Genomic DNA, 21,555 nt, shown 5'->3' with positions numbered 1-21,555 from the left:
TACAAGCCAGAAGAGATTCTTCATTGTGAAGTAGTGCTGGCATTTAGGAAATCAGTGAATAGTTTCTTTTTGCTTCTCTTTCTTTTTCCACTGAGCTATTTTCAGTCAAAGGTGTCACTGGAGAGACTGATTGATAAATATGTAATGCTGCATCCAATTCCAGATGAAAATATGAAGTATATCTTGCTTTGGAAACCAATATATAAAGGCTGTCTCACAAGACATTGTTGAATGTTTGTAGGCATTTTTAATGTACATGGTTTCTAAACCAAAGGATATGTCTGTAGTATAGTTACTGCTTTCAAACGATATTTGTGTCAGCCCTCATTTTGGAAATTCGTCCTGTGCGGCAACTGGCTTTTCTAACAGAATACTGCTTTCCAGCAGTGTGTCCTGTATGTATTTCCAGATCAGTGTGGATATTCTTACTCTCCTGGGTAAAGAGCCATCTTTTTTCATAGTCTTCCAACACTCATGTCTCCTGTCATGTTTTTAGCAGTGGTTTTTGCAGGTTAGTTAGGTGTAGTTTAGTTATACACGCTCTTTTTTATCTATTTTAAACTTCAATTTTGTTGAGTACTTTCTTGTGAATTAGAAGAATAAATTAGCAACTAGTGCCCAGTATAACTCTCTACAGCAATTTTCACATTCCTGTATCATGTCTCCTTTTATTCGTTTTCCCTTTAAGCTAATCAACCTTATTTTTTCAATTTTTATAAAATGGAAGTTTCCAGTGAAGTAACTTCCATCACCCTGAATTATTTTTATTTCACCGGTATTCCTTTTGAGTGAGGATGGCCAGAACTGAGCACAACACTGCAGATGCAGGAGTGCCCTTGCTTTATGCAGCAGTGTTCTGTGTATTCCTTCTATTCCGTTCCTTTTCAAGGTCGCTGCATCCTCAGCATGTCCCCGAGGTGTGTGTACTGCCCACCTCTGCACCCTGCAGTTTTGTGGGTTGTTTGTTTGGTTTTTTTATAAAGTAGGTCTGTCTGAATCAGATCATGAATCTCACCGTGTTCTTCCCAAAACCTCCATTTAACTTGCTGGAAACTTGACTCTATAGCTCTTAGGACAGGTTTGAGTATTTAGCTGGCTGGAACTCACCATTTAGGAAGTCATCCAAACGTTCAATAAGCTTTTGGAGATCGGTGTGAAGAGTGTCATTTCTCTCAGTGCCTAAGAAGATTATGCTGGAGAGTGAGAGGGCCTGCACTTCAGAGGGGTTTTGTGCTTCCTGACGCGAACGCTCGCACTGCCGCACACCAGCCATGCCATTGCCACATCTCCAGAGGGTTTCCACCCTGGCAGGAGCAGAGCTTTCGGACAGCACGCCCTTGGGTGGGCCCGCAGTCCAGCATTCAGCTGCTGCCTTATATACTTTGGTTTTGTAAGTTTTGCAGTTTCATGTAACTGCAGTAATTAAGCCCTGGCAGTCATAAATGACTGGATTGCTACAGTGAGGTTTAAATCCAGAAGAAGGGGATGCAGTGTCAATTGCCAGCCACTAATGGAAATGAGCGATTTCTTTTGTTCTCATGGCTGACTGCCCAGGAGTATAGACGAATCCAGGTAAAAACAACCCATTTGCCAACCTATTCTCAGTGGAGGATCCATGAATACTACTGTAATGGGCAGCTTTATTAAAAAAAAAATAAGAGAAAGAAATAGGCAGGTAGAAAGAAATACAGAGGTAGTATTTTCTCAAAGAGCAGCTTTCTTCTCCCCAGCATGCTAGTACTAGTTCATGGTTTCCTGCCCTTGTCTTGTCTATGTCCTCACCTTGGTCAAACCGCTGAGCTGCATTTGGTATGGACATAGCATATAATCATCTGCATGCTTAGTAGTTTAAGTCTAAGCTTAAGCAATTTAATAAGAGATACTTAGAGGCTTCTGATGAGGGTTGTAGATGCTGGGAAACAGATTCTTACTGCAATATTGCGTGGAGTCCAGGAGGATATGACCTTTGCCTGCTGCTCTGGCGTGGCACAACACAAAGAAAGAGGAAAGCGCTTGGACTGCAGCCAGTTTCACTGGATGAGGGGGGAGGAGGGGATGTGTGCCATGTCAAGAGTAGCTGGGACCTACACAGAGAAACTGTTCTGCTTACCTGGAAGCCAGCAGGAGTCATGCCAGAGTGTGTGGGCATGGACAAATTGAGTAAGAGAGCTTTGGTTTTCCTCCCCACTGAGCAAGAAGGAGGAATGATCGCCTGCCAAGTAACTTTATGAATGTCTGGTGTCCCTAAGGCACTACCCATTGCCATGCAAAGGCACACATCCTGCTTGCAGAGGAAGTCAGACTGCCAGCGGCATCCAAACATGGCTGCTGGGTTGTAAAAATCTAAGCTTTGAAACATCTTGCTGCTTTTGCCCTTTTGTTTTGTATTTTTCTGTCTTTCTCGGAAGCTGCTAATTTAAGCCTATATATTATGGGCCAAATTCAGGTGATACAACTCTGTATTAACTATTTGAGGAATTCAGCTGTGTCAAGTGTGCTTGCCTTTTCAGTAGATGAAGCAGCAAATCCAGTGTCCCACTCTGACTGAGCTCAGGGGTGCCCATTTTGCCATTGAGTGGAGGATCTGTTCCTGTGTAAGGTTATCAATTTTAATTAAAAGCTGAAAACAGGAGGCAGCAGCCTTTGGAGGAAGGCTTTGTATGTGACTGGCTTAATGAGTGGCCAGCTGAGTTACATAGTTAAGATTCTAGGTAAAATAATGCCAGTCTGTAGACTCGGTTTGGAAATGTCTACAGAGGCAAACATCTGAATTAGATGATAAGTGGCTGTGGCAGGAGAGTGGCAGGTCTTCATCTCACACTGCATTGTGCTGCTCTGTCTGCGGAAAAGCAGCAAAGTGGGAAAGACAGAATGGAAGGTTTTGCAAGAGCATACAGTTCTTTGCACTCAGTATTTACGTGTTGCCCTGGGGCTACAGCTAAGTAGTGCTGAGTAGTAGTATTAAGCAATGTTAAATCCTCCTGCTTAGGAGGAGAATGGTTTGATTCTTATACCTTTTAGCCTCATCTTTTGGGAAGAGGAGCAGGGTAAGGGTGTGGGAGCCAGAAAAAACGTTTGTATTTTTTAAGCTATTTTTAATGCCTGTTTTCTTGGTTCGTGTAGTCCAGAATATTTTCCTGATGGAGCTATGGAACAGATATGAAGCTGAAGCTGCTCTATTTGTTCATAGTTTTATTTTTGAGCTTGTTTTTATGGAAGTCTGTCTTAATGTAAATCACAGTCTTGCCAATGGCAGCCTTGTTTGGAGAAATCTCGTGTTCGAGGACACGTTCTTTTCTCTGTTGATGGAACAGCTGGCTGTGACCAAAAGCAGGCTGTCAGACACTGAGATGGGACACTGGTGACATGATGAGTGTAGATCAGAAAGCTCAGCCATCTTCCTGGTAAAAAATGCCGATTCCAAAGGAAAGCTAATACTCCAGACTTTCCCCAGAATCCTCATATGATTGAAAAACAGGCATTTTTGTCAAGAAAAGGGGTGGGGCTGAAAAGGCAGTAAGAGCATTAGAAAATAACTGCTAGCATGGAAGAATTACTTCAGGCTCTGTAGATGAGTTCAGCTGTATTGCTGTGGCTGGGAGGAGACAACCGAGTAAACTGGTAACTGGCTTACAGGAATATCTGAGCATGCATCTTAAAACTGGGAAACTTGCAAATGTATTATGGAACTAACCTTGCAATACAGTGGCGGCACTCAGTCTTGCCATGCTGGAAGCTTCTCTGCAGATTGCCCATGCAACTTGTGCTTCTTAAAGCAGTAGCTAAAAGCAGCACATCCTCCGTTTCTAGCTATGAAGCCAGAAAGGACAATTTTGATCACCTTGTCTGAGCCCTCAAAGACCTTCTACGTTTCTGCATCAAACTAAATTTCAATTTTGAGCCATTGCATTATTTTTATAAACGTATTTCCAAAAGCATCTAACCTGGAATTAAAATGCCACGTTGTCGAGATTTCATTACATTCTTCAGAGCTTAGTTATTTTACTGTTTAAAAAGATTATGCCTTTTATTTCCTAAGTCTGAAATTAGCCAATTTCAGTTTCTAGATGCTGTGGTAAAATTTTTTTCTGCTAGATTTTATGAGCCAAGCCTGCAAAATGCCTCCCCTTCAGTATTTCTGTCCCATGATCATTTGTGTTATCTGTTAACCTCCCTTTCAATAAATTAAATGGATTGAGCCCTTAAGTCTTACACCATAGAGCATGAAAATAGCATTGACTCAAGGGGACGGAGTCCCCATGCAATCAGTTTATGAGGTAGCCTTTAGAGTTGAGTCAGAAATATTTCCAACTCTTTGGATCAAAAGCAAAGTTTCTGTAACACCTATGTCGTGAAGAGATAAGGTCCCTCAAACAGAAGGAATGGATTACTTAGCAAGTTTCATTAGCTTTTTCTTGCACTTGAGTGCTCTTGCCTTTATTTTACTAGCGAAGTGTATTTCAAAAATGCAGGATTTCTGCAATTTAATTGAATCCCAAAAATGCTATCAGAAAGTGACTTGACACAAATCACAAGAAAAAGTTAATTGTCTATTAAATAAGAGTCATCATTCACCACTGTCTAGCAGAATCTGAAATTAATATACTGACATTACTTAAATATGTATATAGTGTATTCTCATGGTTAACAAAAAAAAAAAATCACTATTTTAGTGCAGACTATAATTAGCTGCAAATCAGCTTGTCAGAGCATTCCCGACCTATGGGAATTGACTAACCAAGGAGCACAGATGAAAAAGCAAGGCTTAACATCAGTTATTTAAATCAAAATTCCCTGCTTTTTGGTTTAAATCACAATTAATTTTTTTTTTTTGCTTTGAATCACTTTGATTTAACTTATTCCATCCCACACTGCAAAAAATCTGTCCCCCTTCTCATTTTGTGTACTTCATTTATATTCCTCCTTGACATCTGACAGTATGTTGCACAGCATTGACCCAGCAGTGCAGTTGTGGTTATAGCCGTCAGCTGGGGGATGTGATGTACTGGTTGATTTTTGGTGTTGACCCGTCTGCACTGACAAGTGCCATGCATCGGCACAGTGATTCTCAGTAACGGTGACAGTGTTACTCTGTCCCACAATACTGCTGCTGTTCTGCCGAGTTATCTTCCAGGGACCTTCCTGGTGCTCAGCCACTTCTTAGTAGCGGTCTGCTTATCAGTTTTCCACTGTTCCTCTCTTCAGTTGACTTTGTTACATGACACCGCCGAATTTGCTTTTTTTCTTTTTTTTTAGCCCAAAGTCGCGCTTCATGGCAGGCAGAGGGTGGAAATGCTGAGGCAGGCTGCAGGTATCTCAGGGAATGCCATTGCTGCAGTGTAGCACTGTTAAATTGGAGCATTGTTCAGCTGGTTAAAAAGAGCATCTACAGATATATTTTCATAATGTGGGGGGTTGCCAAAACTTTACTGACAGTGAAATAGCTTATCAACCCAGTCCGGAGTCAGCAAAGTCTTAGTCTGTCAATGAAATCATGATACTGGACATATATTATCCACTTACAAAGCAAACCTATTAACTTTTGGTGCATAATATAATACACAATATTTTTAGTAAGGCCCAGATTTTTCTCTCCAAAGTGGTGCAAACCAGTGAAGGGCAGGGTGGTGGGAAACTGTTATGTAGTTTCAGGTAGCTGAAAAAAACCCTGTGTCTCCCTCATTTCTCATATTGATTAAAATTAAGAGAAGATTAAAATTAAGATAAAGATTTGAGAACCAATTGTGAGTGTTTTTTTTTTTAATTTTCAGTGTAAATCTTTTTTTTTTTTTTAATACTCCGCTGACATAACTGCAAAACTAAGAAGACTTGATAATTTGGAGTCTTAAATAGGATTAGAACTAAGTAAGGCACAAAAATGAATGGCGCACCTAATTTCATGATCCTAGTCGTGTGAAATATAAATAATATTCAAACAGTATATTCTATGGTATACTTGATTATTAACTTTCTCTTCCATTTTAATCATCTAAAGTAATATCAGTAACTCGGGGATATTTTTTAAATAGGATTTTTATCTTGACAGCTGTACTTCCATTGAAAATGCAGGAAAATCTTATCTGTCTGTATCTTCCAATGTGGTGATCTCATTATACATTAAATATGTGTATGGTTTTAGTTGGGTTTTAAGTCCTGGCAGATGAATTTAGAATCAGTTTTAATGGAAATACTGGTCCTACTCAAGGACCTCCAAGATATGTTGCAATAAACCAGCCAAAATGAAATACAGGCAAAGAAAAAAGATCATTCTCACATGCTAAAGCACAAGCTTGGGAACCAAGCTGATATGCTCATTAGAAGATTAGCTTAAATCCAATATCAAACAGTTTAAGATTTGCTTAGCTAACTTTACTTAACTCTGCAAGGTAATAAAACTGATTGCTGTGGAAACTGCCCAGTGTCTCCAAGATGTCAGGAAAGTCATTGTATTTCAAGAAGGACAGAGTCCAAATCCATAGCAGGACACCGGATTTGTGATACGTATGTGCAGGAGAAAGCTGGAAGTGCTCTGTTGCAACTTGTTCTGTTTTATCTCAGTTTCAGTTACTCTGCTGCAGTGTGCCATGGTACCAATATCACCTCAGAGTCATATGTGAAGTCTGAAGGCTTTTTTTGTGTATGGTGTCAAAACACATTTGGCAAAAAAAATGTGCTGAGTTCATAAATAACCTGTGTATACCTTCTACAGGGAAAGTCTCAGACATGAAAAGCAGAGCAGGTAGGAAAGGGTCAGTGTACTGTAGACATTTCAAAAAATGGTCTCTAAGATTTGGCTGAAAGGAGGAAAGAAAATTGTAAACAGGATCACAATTACAGAAATCGCTAAGTTTAATTCAAAAGGAAGGATATTTTGAATAAAATAGAAATATCCGTTGAAATGAACAGGATGCCTCTATCCAAGACAAATTAAGTCTTAATACTGAAAAAGTATACTTTAGAACTTCAGAAAGGTCAAGGTTCATGACATCAAATCATGGATTGTGGCTGGCAGACCACTTCTATAATTTCCATGGGAATAACTAAAGAAAATTGAGCAAAGAAAATCTCTGCAACAACTGGGACGTAGATTGAAAAAAAACACTAAAAACCAGATGTCCCAGAAGAATACTTTAGAAGTGTAGAAGGAGGCAGACGGGGATTGGTTTTGTCAATTTTTCTATTAAGTCAGTCAGCTCCTCATAGCGAAAAGCCAGTTAATGCAATATGGAATAGTTTAAAAGTCAATTAATATTTTGAAACTAAACAGCCAGTCTTTTTGCAAGGAGATACTAGCCGGAGTAACTAAAAATACTTTCAAGTGTCACATTTACAAAAAACATGGATCTGGTATGGATTTTAGTGTATAACTAGGCATAAGGACCTCCCACTCAAACTAAGGGCACCGAATTCAGCTTAAAAATACAGAGATGGAGGAAAATACTGCCTTTGAACAAAAGGGCTTGAATTAATATTATAAAATTTAATGAAGTCATGGAGACATTGCCTTAGAAAAGAAAGCTGTATTAGCCATGCCTCCAGTGAGTAAAAGAACAAAACAACTGTTAGGGAACAAAATATTAATGAAAGAAAGAATTGTGAGTACAAAATGGTTAGGTTGAGATGAAGGATCTGTGGAAAAAAGATAAGTGAATGCAAATTAAAGGGAAAATCAAATTAAAAAACAAAAGCATATGTCCCGTGGAATGCATCAACAGAGTGATGTGCTGAGTGAAACCTGGGGAATAAGATGTGTGCTACAAAATGCAAATACACCCTTTGCATTGTTGAGATGGATATTGAAATTGCTCAGGAGACCAACAGGCTGGGAAGCTCAGCTGGCTGCTTTGTAGGTACAGATACTTGGAATCAAAACATTGCTACTTATGTTGGGTTGATCAAAAAGTGCGGACTCTAGGCTGCAAAAGTGAGGAAATAAGTTTGTCTTTCTGTGAGAAAATTCATGGTAAAATAAGACAATTCCACTGCAGTTCTTGGCTTTTGGCTTTCTCTTGATAAATGGGTCTGGAGGTGTGTCTGAAAGATGCTTGTCAGTGAACATGCTTTAAAAACAGCTGAAAAAAAGGAGACACGTAGGAAGCCAACAGCATCAGGTGTAAATACATATGATTTTCAAGGACATTGGATCAGGATTTTTTGAGCAAGCTTCTTGCAGTTCTGACAGCGTTGTGCATGAACCTCCTGTATGTTCTATCACAGCTCAGCTAGGTTCCTGTAAGCAAGCAGCAGCTTTGTGATGGCACCCATCTCTCAGAGGCAGACTGCAGTTACTTCTCCGTAATCCATCCAGTTCCCTTATCTTCATCCAGTCTTTGCAAAGCAGATTCAGGAAAAAAACAGGAAAAATGTTAAAAACAAAAAGGAAACAATGACAAGTTTCAAGCTTCTAATAGCAAGCCATTTAAAGTGAGTCAGTTATAGGTATTCTTATGTACACATTTATGAAAGCGGAAGAGAGATTATGATGATAAAGTAGGAAGGTGAATTGTATGTGGACAGTCTTAATTGCATGCTGTAAGGTAATGACAGGCTGTGAAATCTTAAGAACTCAAATACAGTTCTGGGTTCTTTTATGAACACATAGGGGACAGAGTCATGAGCACTCAGCGTGCCACCCACCGAGAAATAAGAAACAGGGTGGGGGAGATGCGAGCCACAGAGAAACACAAGGGCAGTGCTTTAAGCAGACCTGCAGTCAGTTTTGATTGTTATCCTTGGTGAAACCCTGCATTGTGAGGAGAGAGCTTTTATATAAACTGGTGATTAAAGGAAAGAGGTGGCTAATTTGGGATTAAGAGAGTCACTCAAGAATTTAATAGTAAAAACAGTTGCTAGAGCAGCTGTTTCAACACAGCTCATACAATTGGCAGCCAAACGGCTTCCATTTCATAAGTAGGTGACATATTTAATTTCTCTGCACAGAAGTCTCTTAAACACATATCAAGAGAATATTCTAAATTCCACGAGTTTTTGTCCAGCTTTCTTTGCCCATATATTCACCTAACACTTTTATGTTGCTCTTCGACTGTGACACTTCAGAAAATCATGCTTTGGATAAGTTGATCCAGGTTGAGTAACACCTTATTCTGCAAGAAATGTTGTAGAAGCTAGTATAAGCCTGATCCAGAACCACTGCAATCCATGGACGAGTTCCTACCAGTTGCAGTTAGCAGTAGGTTTAGACTGAAATGCCGTCACTGTTAGAGCATAGACCTTAATTTCTGTGCTGTCTGGGTCAGTCTGGTAGTAATTTGATAAACTCTGATTAGGATATTTGTTTTTTCCCTGGGAACTCTGCCCACCAATGTTCACAGTCCAAATCTCTCCATATTTTGGAGATCCTGCAAAAAGGAATATATCTTTGCCTGCTCTCTATGTTCTTCTCCACCGCATCCCATCTTACCACAGATATAAGTGAAGTAAAAGTAGGACTTAAAAATGAATGCTGTTGAAGAATGGCAAACGTTCAGATCACTAGCAGTTACAGACCAATAACGTTAAGAGCAAGCATGGAGCTAAAACTCCTGTTGTACCCTGTCAGAGAAAATTAATTCCTGCTTTCTTAAGAATCTTTACCCTCATCTCCAGGCTTGGAAAAGATTGCATTGTTCTAGCATTTAATAGTTATGTAAATTAGCACTAATTTTGTCACTTAGCACCTGTACAAAATTTTCTACTAGAACAGTTCTTTAAAATATGTCATAAACAAAGCACAAGATGCACAGTGATACTGCTCCTTTGTTGATGCTTATTTGGGAAAATCTGCATAAGCTATAGAGCATCTTTACCACATGTAAAGATGTTATGGGTATGCTAGAAGCACACCCGCAAAACTTTGTAGGCGTGTGGTTGGTGTTAAATAGTACGTAGGCCACTAGTCAGACTTTCAGCAAGCTGTATTTTGGAAATACATTAAATATCGTAATGCATATGCTAAAAACGTAACCACATCTTTACAGTAATGGTAGTGGTTTTGCCTTACTCAAAAACTGCCAAACATAACTTAATCTGGCTGTAGAGATATTGACAGAACTCATACCTTCTGCAGGCTTTTGTCTGGTGTCAGTGTGGCCTCCACTACTTCTGCACTCTGTTCTGAGTGAGCAGATGGCATCCTACAGCTGTTTGAATAAATACTGGTTTTAAAAGTTATTCTGCTCTGATTAACCATTCAATGAGGGGGAAAATGGCAGGGGAGAGAGCAGCTAAGGGTGTCTCTGCTTCAGGCCTCTTGCCCAACAGGTTTCATGTAAACGTGTGAGCGGTGATGAGGTGGGGAATCATATAAACTGGAAGCTGTTCCTCAAGTCACCGTCCTCTCTCCACACGCAGAGTAATTGACAGCTCATACGTTTGCAACAGCTGAAAAATCAGAGCAGAACATGCAAAAGTGTCCACTGTGTAACATTTGTGGGAAGCAAGAGGAGGAGAGTGTTAACTTTAATAGAAAGTGAATTATCTGCCATTTTTGTTCCACTCCAGATGTAATTCAGCAAGGAGATTGGATCTGTGCATTAGATAGTCAGAGACAGCACCTTGGAAACTCGCAGCCAAGGGTGGAGAGAGAGGACGGTAAATGTGTGAACAAAACCTAGCCCAGGTTATCAAGTAAAAGCCCAAGCCAACGGGGGTTCTTGGATATTGAGTAGCTGGCACTTCTCTTCATTTAAAGAAGAAAAATAGCCTTTGTTTTCCAGGTGAAGGGAAGTACTTTGAGAGCAGTCTGTTGTAGATCATGACAAAATCTGGCAAGCAAAACCAATCTCAGCAGGATTTCACAGTTGAAAATCCATGTGAACGGCTTTTTGCTTGGATCTAGGTGTTAGCGTACTGTTGTACATACCCATGTGTCACCAGGTTTTGGTCCCTCATTTAGCATTTTTGTTATGAATTTTGGCTCAATCTGAGATGCTATGCTTTACAGAAAATAAATAGTTGTTTACTGAGAACCAAGATGTCTTCAGTATAAAAAGAATCTATTTTTAGAAGCATGGTATGGTCACAGTTTTTCCCTTTGTTTTGCTTTCTTAACGAGGTAAGAGTGATATGCTCCTGAACTGAAATCAGCCACCCAAAACAATAGCTGGAACAAACGAGTAGAAGAAAGGACATACTAACAGTCTTTCTTCCCAAGATCCTCAAACAGCAAACACACTTTATAACTATATGTTCAGCGGTTAAAGATTTTCAAAATCAGTTAAAAGCTTTAAGGATCCCAGTAGCCGCGCTCAGAAAGCAACTTTGCTGCGTGAACTGTTTCTTACTGGCTGACTCGACTTCTGGTAGTCCTCTAATTAGCTTTGTAGTGGTCTCTGAAGGCATCCAGGTTTCTCACTGACTAGGGAATCAAACTGAATTTAGGCTGCCTGAATATACCCGTGCTGGTTTTGAGCATTTTCTGTACGGATCTCTGTATCGCGTGGTGTGTGTGCTGCAGGCCCCTCTGGAATGGCAAGTGGAAAGCAGCTCAGTGGTGCAGGCTGTGCTGCAGTACTGAGTGCACCACATTTTATGGCAAGCAGATCGGCTTGAAACGAAAGGGAATTTAAAAAAAAAAAAAAAAAAGAATGAATTCAATTAGCCAGTTGAAATTGAGTTGGGGTTTACAACTTGAATTTTTAGGCCCAGATCCATCAGAGCACTTAAGCACCTGCTTTACCTTGAATACATTTTGCTTTTCAATAGCAATCATTTGCCTAGCTATCAGAGGCCTCCAGGAAACCTGGACTTAAACGTACATTGTAAAGTGTGAGGGAAGGATGGCAGACAGTCAGTGGTACTTAGAAAAATCTCACTTTTTCACTCCCTGCACTTTCTGTGGTTTAAATAATGCCTCCTTAATGTTGCCTTAATACAGTGCTTTTTGTTAAATATCCTGTAAATAATATCAAGAAAGGTTATTTAATGAATAATCTGGCTCTTTCTTTGAAGAGACTTGTTACTGATCTTAACTTGGAATCTCTTTAGTATTATTGAGGGGAATAACAACCTTAATGTCATTTTGGTTTGATTTCTTTGTGTGAAGGGCTGACAGCTCTCCCTTCTCTCTCGTCACCAAACATCTGAAGAAAGCTCTGTTATTGAGAGATTACTGCAGTGGTCCTTGGTCTTACAGAGATTTCATCAGAAACATTTCGTTTTTAATGGACAATGGAAAATGTTCAGCTGTCCATTATTACACTTCTTTGTACACAGTCTAAAAATATAAATGGAAATTATAATTACATCTGTAATGCTGGGTCCCAGCTGAAATCACTTTAATCCCAATGTGGAAAAAAAAAATCAATACAGAACCCTTAACCCTGGTCTTTTCCTCCTTAGACATTTAATTTTCAGTTGTACTAGTTTATGCCACAAGTTCTATAAGTTTTTGAAGGGACTTTAGTATACGGAGACCATTTTGCATCCTTAGAATGGTATTGCTGCTTTGTGCTATTCTGACTTAGAAACTGGAATGTTCTTGACTTTATACTGTAGCTGCTTGATATGATATGAAATTTCTCCCTTCTACTTTTTGATCTTGTTTTTAAAAAAAAAGAGGGGCCTTTGAGATGTTGCAAAGTTCCTTTAGGAAAATTGCATTTTACTGGAAGCAGAAGTACACATATTTTTGTTAGAGGGGAACCCAGCTCAGCATTAGAGATTTAACATTGAGGTTTGCAAAAGTCGTCATTCCCAACTCACCACAAGCTCTCTACTATACTGTGCTTTTTTCCTATGGGATTCAAATAGTAGGTCCGTCAAGGTTAAATATTACGGGGTTTATTTTTTTATATCAATATCTGCAAGTATAGATATGCTAGCAAGTGTTTTGTGTTTCTCAAACCTGCATCTTTTTGCAAACCTGGACTTAGACCAATAGTTGCTCTGCTTTGAGTTAGCTTCTGGGGAGGAGAGATTGCTTTTGTGCTGTAAGGTCTATGGAACCTACTAATTGCTGACTAACTGCAGCTTCCTCTGAAGCATCTGGTTCTGGTAACAGTCAAAGACATGATGCTGCAATTTAGGGCACATTCTGATACATTGCCCCAGTTGCCACGTTATTAATAATCATAGATGTAACATCCATGTAGCAGAGGTGTGCTATTCATCTGGTAGAATGTCTTGTTTCTTAGTAATTGCATATATGTACCCCTCTCTAGATCATGAGCACTCAAAAAGTAAAAACTAATTTAACTGCATTTTGGTCAGTCTTTTCTCTGAATACAATTGAAAAGGAATGTTTCCATGTGGAGTGAGGCATTTCAGTAACCCACATCTAGTACTCTCGCTATTTATTTGCTGTCTAAGGCTGTCAGGCCTTAACTTCCTGACTTCATTCCAGGATACAGATGTCTCATTCTCTCCTTGCCCTCTCCTCCCCTTTCAGATACCATTCTCCTATACAAGAGCCTAATCCAAAGCTCATTGAAATGCTTCCATTGACATCCAGAGGCTTTGGCTGAGACCGGATGAGTCTGGGGCACAAAATTCCTCATCCCATGGAGTTATTCCCTCTTCTCAGTCTGGTATCTAAGCAGAGGACAGATCTCTCCATCTTTACTTCCCTCTGCAAAGTGTCTTGGTACTTTTTTTATGAACCTGCCACTTCAAATCTATCACACCTCACAATCTGAAAATACTTAGAATGATATTGTAGTAGTGACCTTTATTGTTCATTAGTGAATCAACAGCGTAGCTTACTGTGGCTTTAAATGAGCTATATAAATTGGTTGTTATTTTCAGTGATGATTCCCTTGATTTGAATATACTAGAGCAAAGATAATTGTTTGATTGATTCATTATGTAAAAGATTGTTTCAAGTTAGAGGGTATTTTTATTTAATTTTTTTTCCCCCAGCCAAATTGAGACATGCTGTCTGGACTTTTTGCCAGGTTCTTACCAGGTTCAGATCAGGAAGTGCTTCTCTTTTTCTTTCTGATGGCATGTAGTAGCGTTACTGGGTGGAGTAGGGGTGCCTTTCTAATTGTGGTGGTGTTCATCATAATCTAAGCTGAAGCTTCTGACAGCATCTTGTCTTGCACGTAAGACTCTACTGCACATGGTAGTCTTTGACACATGATGTATACATGTGTTGAGAAGAAATTGAAGTCTATACCTGGTGGTGCTGTCCAAAGCCTCTCTTTATCTCAATATTGGCTTGCCTCTATCTTCCAGCTGCTGTGCTGTCATCTCTGTAAGGTATCACTAATTCCCAACTGTTGGCATCACTTTCCCATTGCTCTGGGATGAAGTGTTTCGGTGTCTTTAAAGTGGTTTGGTTTTTTTTTTTTTTCTGTTTTCTGCTGTGTGCTCCCTCTTCCAGCTTCAGCATCCTGATGTCTTCTGTTCTAGGTACATGACTAAGCTGATATAACTGCCACAGGCTGTGCTTGCTCTCTCTAGAAGGTTGCTGTGCTCCAAGAACTTTGCTGTTACAAATTTTATCTTGTCATCTGGCATGCAGCATGGTGTGCAGATGGCAAAGAAGAAATTTGTTTAGAAGCTACGTATCTCATCTATTACAAGTGTTGGGGGAGGGGGGGATGCACATAGGTCCGGGATATTGATGATTATACCAATTCCTATAGAGCAAAGGATGCTGCATGCCCAAAGACCATGCTAGTAAGTCCTGCTGGATGCATGGTGCTGCCCCAGGCCAGGAATGTATGGAAGAAAATCACAGAGATCTGGTGATGTCTCATGTCATCTTGGACTCCTTGCAGGCATTGCTAGGGCTGGTGCTGCTGGGGAAGAAAGCAAAGAAGAGAACAGAAGCCAGGCCAGGAGAGGAAAGTGGCAAAAAAATGTGGTAGGAGCCATGGACTCCAGGAAACCAAACCTGGGCCTTGTGGAGGGAGGCAGAAAGGACAGCGGGCGATGTGGCATCTTGCTCTGTTGTCATGTCCTCCCATCTCTAGCCTGTGCTCTAACATGGTGTGCACAGACTTCCAGATTTGTTTTTCTTAAAGAAACAAAGTCCAGCAAATGAAAAGAGGAAGGGGAAGAACTGAGTGTAGAAATGCATGAAAGTCAGCAGTTTTGTCGTCTTCATCTGTGAATGGACCAGATAGCTTGTATATATCTATAGGCATTAAAGTTAGTGCCATGTATATGAGTAAAAACTCCACCTTTGCCTGTAAAGCTGCGTTACAGGGCTTGGGAGCTGTATTTTGCATTTCCTCCATGCTGTGTGGTTCAAGTCTCAAAGCAACATTACAGTGATGTGCTTGGTAGCGGTGGCATGTGTGTGTGTCTCATTCACACACAGCTACTCTGCAGGGTGTGTTGAGGGGGTGTTGGAGGAACCGAACAGATTCTCGGCTGTGTCTCACCTCTTCAGAATCTGCTTCTGCTATCAGAATCTGGTGTGCTAAACCCTCCTCATCTGAGCAAGTCAACAGCCTGTCCCAGGCTGCCGCCTCAGAGAATGGCAGGGACTTTGTAAATAAAGGAAACAATTGAATGATAAGTTCACACTTCAGCACACTGCTTAACAACCTGATAACAGTTAATTACATACAGTATTTTTACATGCAGCAACAGGGAGATAACTGATGCAGAGATGGAGCACAGACACTTGGGCCTCACGACCGAAGGTTAACCTCTTACTACCCGCGTCCCTATAGAGGCCGGTGGCCCGCAGCTCTGAATCTCACCAGCTTTGAACATTTACTGGCTCGAAGTGACTCAGAGCCATCCACAGCACTTCCTCAGCTGCAGGTAGGGGCAGGGGGAAGCTGTGCTCAGCCCCCACAACGCGCAGGGGCTTTGCTTGCAAAGAGCAACCTGTGTGCTGGCAGGTGGGAAATACAACGTGGTAAAACAAGGGTTGTCTCCACCGCCTGCAGCAGGTAGAGCATGTCCAGTCGGCGGTCGCTCCGCTTGGTGCAGCTGCAGTGGTGTTGGTGTAACTGTAGAAGCTCTTAAGGAAGAAGCCAGCATAAACACAGCTGGAATGGGCTGCAGTTGCAGGGCGCTCATGGCCGTCTGCGAGTCACAGCAGCTGCAGTCAGTGCTACTGCTCTCTGGGCACCGGGTGGGACGTTTCCGCCTCTCCCAACCCAGTGGGATTTAGGGGTTTGACCCTTGTTATTTAAAGCTCAACTTCAGGACGTCTGCTGTCAGAGCACCGGCAAAGTTTGTGACTTAATGCAAGTCTAATTAACTGATTTGCCTATCCAAATCTGGAGATTTACACACTTCTGTAGAGGCAGCTGTAAAGTTATAACTTCAGCTGTTTATCATGCCCTGAGCCTTTAAATCTCAATTATTAAAGGTGGTGTTTAATGGCTGGCTGCAAAAGGGGTGGTTACCAGAGTGTTAATGGAGTGCGGCAAGCCAGGAAATCTATAATCTAATGCCTGTATAGAAATTAATGGTTCTAACAAAAGAAAATATAGGGGGGGAGGATGTACTTACAGGCTGTTTGTGCTGTTTAGGAGCAAATCAGTACATGAGCAGCAGGGGAACAATGGGGACTGAAATACTGCCTGAAGAAAGAAATAAGAGCTGCTTGGTTTTAAGGTCACCCTCGCCCCCAAAAAGCAGCCATCATTCTCCTCTGGACTTTGAGCTTTGCCTTTGTTGCAAAGGGGAAAAAAAGGGAATGGCACATCCCAGTGAGTTTAACAGAGTGTCTGGACTCAGAAAGAAACGAAATGAAGGGAAAAATAACCAGCTACCATCAGTTTCAAAAATCATTTTCCTTTTTTATTGAAGCATGGTTTTACTACCCAGTTTGTGCCATCGGAGGCAGAATTGACAGCCATGCTTCATCATGGCAATGGGTGAAAACGCTGCAAGGAATGCTTTAATTTAAATGAGAGATGCTTAAAAAAAAAAAAAAAGCCTAAAAGCTTGGTAATAACATTAATAACCACTTCTTACAGGTTTTTACTAGCTCACTAAAGATCAGACAGCGTGTTAAGATCCCAGTGGCTGAATAGTAAAGACCTGGGCCCAGGTTGTTATTGCCTAGGAAGATTCTTTTAATGACTTCTGTTATTTGTTGAAAATCATTTGAACAGCACAGCTGAGTAATCACCATGCTTTAAATTCATTTCACGTGAAAAATGAGAAAAGGATAGAATTTGGGTTTATGTGTCTTTGAAAGCACTTTACAAAACCAGCGTGGATAGCAGTAGTGCTGTGAAGGACAGGCGAAGGGAGGAGGCTTCCTTGCTTGGGAGGAGCTCTCCCAGAGCCTGAGCTGTGCGTTTGTTTCCTTCTGAAGCAGAATTTTGACTATGGCAACAGAACTTCTTTTAAATAAAATTAAAATCTCCTGAACCAGCACAGGACCTTTAATTTCTACCCTGATAGCCTCTAAAAAAGCAGAGATCTGCAGCAGAAGTTAGGGTGAAGCAAAGAAATCTGGATAGTATTTCTGGCTTTTGTGCGGCTGCTGTGCTGGGGCCAGTGTTGGAGTCTCATCTCTCTGGGTCTCTCTCCCTTCTCATTTCCTGCTCTTGAGGAAAGTATCTAGCTCTTCTCATGGCAGGGATAGTGGAGTCCCCATGTCCATTGGAGCTACTGCACAGTAATGCAGTACAAATATTACCGTAAGAGAGATTTCACTTTAGCATCTCGCCCCACTGGTGGCAGTTCTGGATGTGTTCAGTACTTCTTTGTATTAGTTTAAGTCTGTGTTGAAATGCAAAATTCAGCTGAGGAACCAAAACATTTGCTTCTCTTGCTGGCTTAGGATGCATACGTCCTTTAAAAAGACATTTTCTCCTCTCCAATGTAACTTGGCCAGCATCGTCTCAGAAATGTGACGCAAGAGACCAAAGGCCAAGAACTCTTTTAGTCTATGGGAAGAGCTTTTGGCCCCTGCTGATCTGCAAAACAAAAGACTAAAGGGACCTTAAAATCTCATCCAGGTCTCTCCGACAGAGCGTGGGGGTTCCTGAGCAACAAGCATGACTGCTTAGCATTGAGGGTAGGTTACCAATGCCAAGAGGTTAATGACTCACACAGTATTATGTTGTGTTGAATAATGAGTAACATATGAAATGACACATGTTGTAATGACTTGCTACTCAAAGTACCAATGTACTTAAGATCCCTTTAAGCTTGAAGAGATCACAGAATAGCGATGTCTTGTTCAATAGGTGCTACTTTATTTTATGCCTCCTGGTAGAAGAGATGTATCATGCCTGAGAGCATATGAACAAAACAAGTGGGGAATTGAGTAGGAAGGATTATTGGACTAGTTGTTTTGAATGCTTATTGGGCATTTATAGAGCACAGGCTAGCATATTTGGGGTTTTGTTGCTCTTGATTTGAGGGGTTTAATCCTGATTATCGCAGTTCCTATATTTGTAGGTTGGATTTAGGGAAGCAAAGAAAGGGGAGCTTTGCCTGCAGGATGGGATTATCAAAAGCTGGTCTGAGATCTACTGTGGAAAATAAACTAATGCTGGAGCAAAGGAGCAACACAGTATTTTATGGCTTTGTTGTTGATGGGAGGGGCTTTAATTAAATGGCATTCTAAATTCTGGTGTTAACCAATCTGTGACATGGTTTGCTCTGTTAGGGATTGAGAACAATCAATTTGCTTGCATGCAAAACAGACTGTTCATGCTGTCATAAGAAATCTTAGGTTATAGTAAATTTTTAGACCTATGAGACTACTGTTTTCCTGTCTTACAGTTGTTTCTGCAGTCTGCTTATCTGCATGGAAAGCTAGTATCTGACTAAACTTTATGCTTGGTCCTGGATGTAAAAACAAGTGGGACACCTAAATGTCTCCAATTGCAAAAAACTGCCCAAGGAGCTGCTGGGGCCGAACATCTCTCAAAATGTGGCCCTCTGCAAATAATGAAGGACTTGGTTCTCCAGCCACTTTAAGACTAGACTTCAACTAGAGTAATATAAACATGTCTATGTGCTTACCTTCCAGGATTATGATGCTTTTGCTGTTTGTTTCTAGATATTCCAAGCTGTAATACTGTAGAGAGAGAAAAGCTACGCATATAAGCTCTTATGTTTAGGCCAGGCAGTTAAGGCCACTGTTAAACTTTGCAAAACTGCATGCAAGGGAGGAGAATCAGGCCTGCCTGCATTGCATCTGAAATGTACTTTTGCTTCAATTTCAAACTTGTATGGATCCCTCTTTCTCCAAATCCAAAACAAATACGAATTCTTTAAAAAGGGGAGGAGAGAAATTTTTCTGCTCTTTTTTTTCCCCCCTAGTAACACAGTCATGAAATGATCATTATTTTTATGGGTCTGCAAAGCCTATAGAAGTCAAAGCTATGTAATATACATTGCAGAGTGTTCTGCTAATCCAGTCCAACCGCAGTCGTGCCTGGCCCAGGGATGAGGGTCTGGTAACTGGAAACCTGACACTGAAGGAATTCCAAACACAGTCCTCAAACTAAAAACAGCTCTCTCTACATGGCATGTGCTACATGAGAGCCAGGGATTGTATTCGTTTACGTTATCTGATTTTTTAGCCTTGCATTGTTGATAAAAGAAGAGGAGAAGAAAGCACCTCCACCAGCACAGCCCATAAATAATCTGTGTGTGGTGTGTTTGAGGTTAGTATGACATTGCTAGACATCTGCTGCCTTCTGAGAGGTACAAACCTCTCTCACAGACAGCAACCACTGAGCACTTCCTTGTGCTGCAGATTCTTCCTAGCACTAAGAGACCGAATTTGATTTCCTGTGGCTTTTTAAATGCAAAACCCACCATTGGCTGTAGAAAGTATAGGTCTGAAACAGCAAATAGTATTTGTTATAGGAGTATCTCGCCTATTAAGATACAGAGACAGACTTTAATGAAGCTCAGAGTCATGCAGTGATTTTTTTTTAAACCTGCAGTGATTTTTTAAAAAATATATATTTTTTTTAAGTTATGTGCACATTGAATATTAAGCAACAGAAGTTCTTAGTGCCACTGACTACAAACAGCACTGCGTTGTCTTTAATACTGTATCTGGAGAGATAGGGACTACACGGTCTTTTCAGTCAGTTGTTTTTAGTGTATGTTGAGAAGAGCTTTATAAAGACATAGTGTAATGTATTTGATACTGTAAGATTGTTTGTTTGCATAATTTAATTCTTACATCTGCTTCTCCTTTCTTCTTTAAAAGTAGAACCTCCTGGCTGAGAACAAACAGCCTGCAATCATGATGCATACAATAGAGTTCTTCAGTGAGAATTTGGACACAGATAGGACCTTGTTGCTTTCTCCTGTTCTTTAATCACAGCCTGAGCTGCCTGATGCCATCACCGAAGTCTCTGTATGTCTTGCTTAGACATGAAAGAGACTGCAGCCAAATGTGGGTTTTCCATTTGCTGCTTAGTCTGTGACTGTCTTTGAAGTTTATTTCAAGAAGTAGTCCCTGACAAAGTAAGAAGGCAGTTTTTCATGTGAGATTATATCCCTTGCAAAATATTCCCTCGGCAGAGAGGAGACAGTGATGTAAGAAGAGAGCATTCCCTTCCTTGCTTTTTACCAGGTACTAAAAGGGTGACCTCTGTGGTTCTCCCTATAGAACAGAGGCAAGAAAAACTCTTTGTTATGATGAAATACAAACCCCCAACATGATGGAGCACAGCATGAACAGCCAGACCATCATTTTGCTTTCCTTTCGTTTCAGATAACCCAAGCATGTGTCTCATGGCTGATGTTAAAGGTGACCTGCAAATGGGGGTTAACAATGAAACACAGTAAACCTGAAATGAAATGTTGTTTTTTTTTTTCTGTTTGTTTTTTGAAGGAATAGATATTTAGGCCAGTCTACCCTGTGAGATTCTCCTCAACTGAAGAATTACTGAAATGGGGCCTTTAAAAAAACGGGAACTGCAGAAGGCAAAAAGTGGTTTAGTTAGATTTTTTTGAGACCTACAGATACCCATTTCACTTCAATGACTAAATAGCATTTTGGGTAAAAGAAGCCTTTCTTAAGTATTCTGAATCCTTTGGTTCAGTTTTAAATAAACCCAGAAGCTCTTAAAAATTCTGCAGCAAAGCCAGAAAATATTATCGTTTATATCCTTTGTGCTTGGAAGATAAATAAAGCAGAGATAGAAAAACAGACTACTTCAGGCTTTACTTGTCGTAGAGAAATTACTCGTCATAGAGAAAATAATACATGTACTGTTAATTGAACATCAGTCACAAGTTACCTACTTTATTTGGACAAGGCTACTTTGTGCTCTTAAAGCTCAAAATGGACCACAGATCTCACCTGGTGAATCATTTAGAAGATAAACTGGTAGAGCTGCTAACCAGCTGCATGAAACATGTTTGCAGCTATGTCTGTGTGTGTTCTATAATTTCTCTGCAGGGGAAGGTGAGATTTCACTTCCTCACAGTAAGATGAACATTTTACGGGGCACCTTGTCCATTACATTTTTGAGAGGTGCATTTTCACACTGTCCCACCAGTTTCCCTCCTTTCTTGAACCTGGTGCTTCTGCCTCCCTTCATTCCACTGCTTCCTTCAGCAGCAGCCTCTGCTTTTAGCTAGACCCACATCAGCGATGCATCTTCCACTGGGAGCCTCAGAGCTAACTAGAGCTAACTATCAGCAAAAACACTT

General features: G+C 40.6%; 1 protein-coding gene across 1 annotated transcript in view; it reads left to right on the top strand.

Annotated features, from left to right (window-relative positions):
• The window catches only part of PARD3B (par-3 family cell polarity regulator beta), a 406,080-nt gene that overhangs the window by 380,267 nt on the left and 4,258 nt on the right, over positions 1–21,555 (top strand). The window lies entirely within an intron of this gene.

Source organism: Charadrius vociferus, unplaced genomic scaffold, assembly GCF_000708025.1.
Source record: "Charadrius vociferus isolate BGI_N301 unplaced genomic scaffold, ASM70802v2 scaffold147, whole genome shotgun sequence".
NCBI classification, from domain to species: Eukaryota; Metazoa; Chordata; class Aves; order Charadriiformes; family Charadriidae; genus Charadrius; species Charadrius vociferus.
The sequence above is the reverse complement of the archived record's forward strand: the minus strand, read 5'-3'. Positions and strand labels throughout refer to the sequence as shown.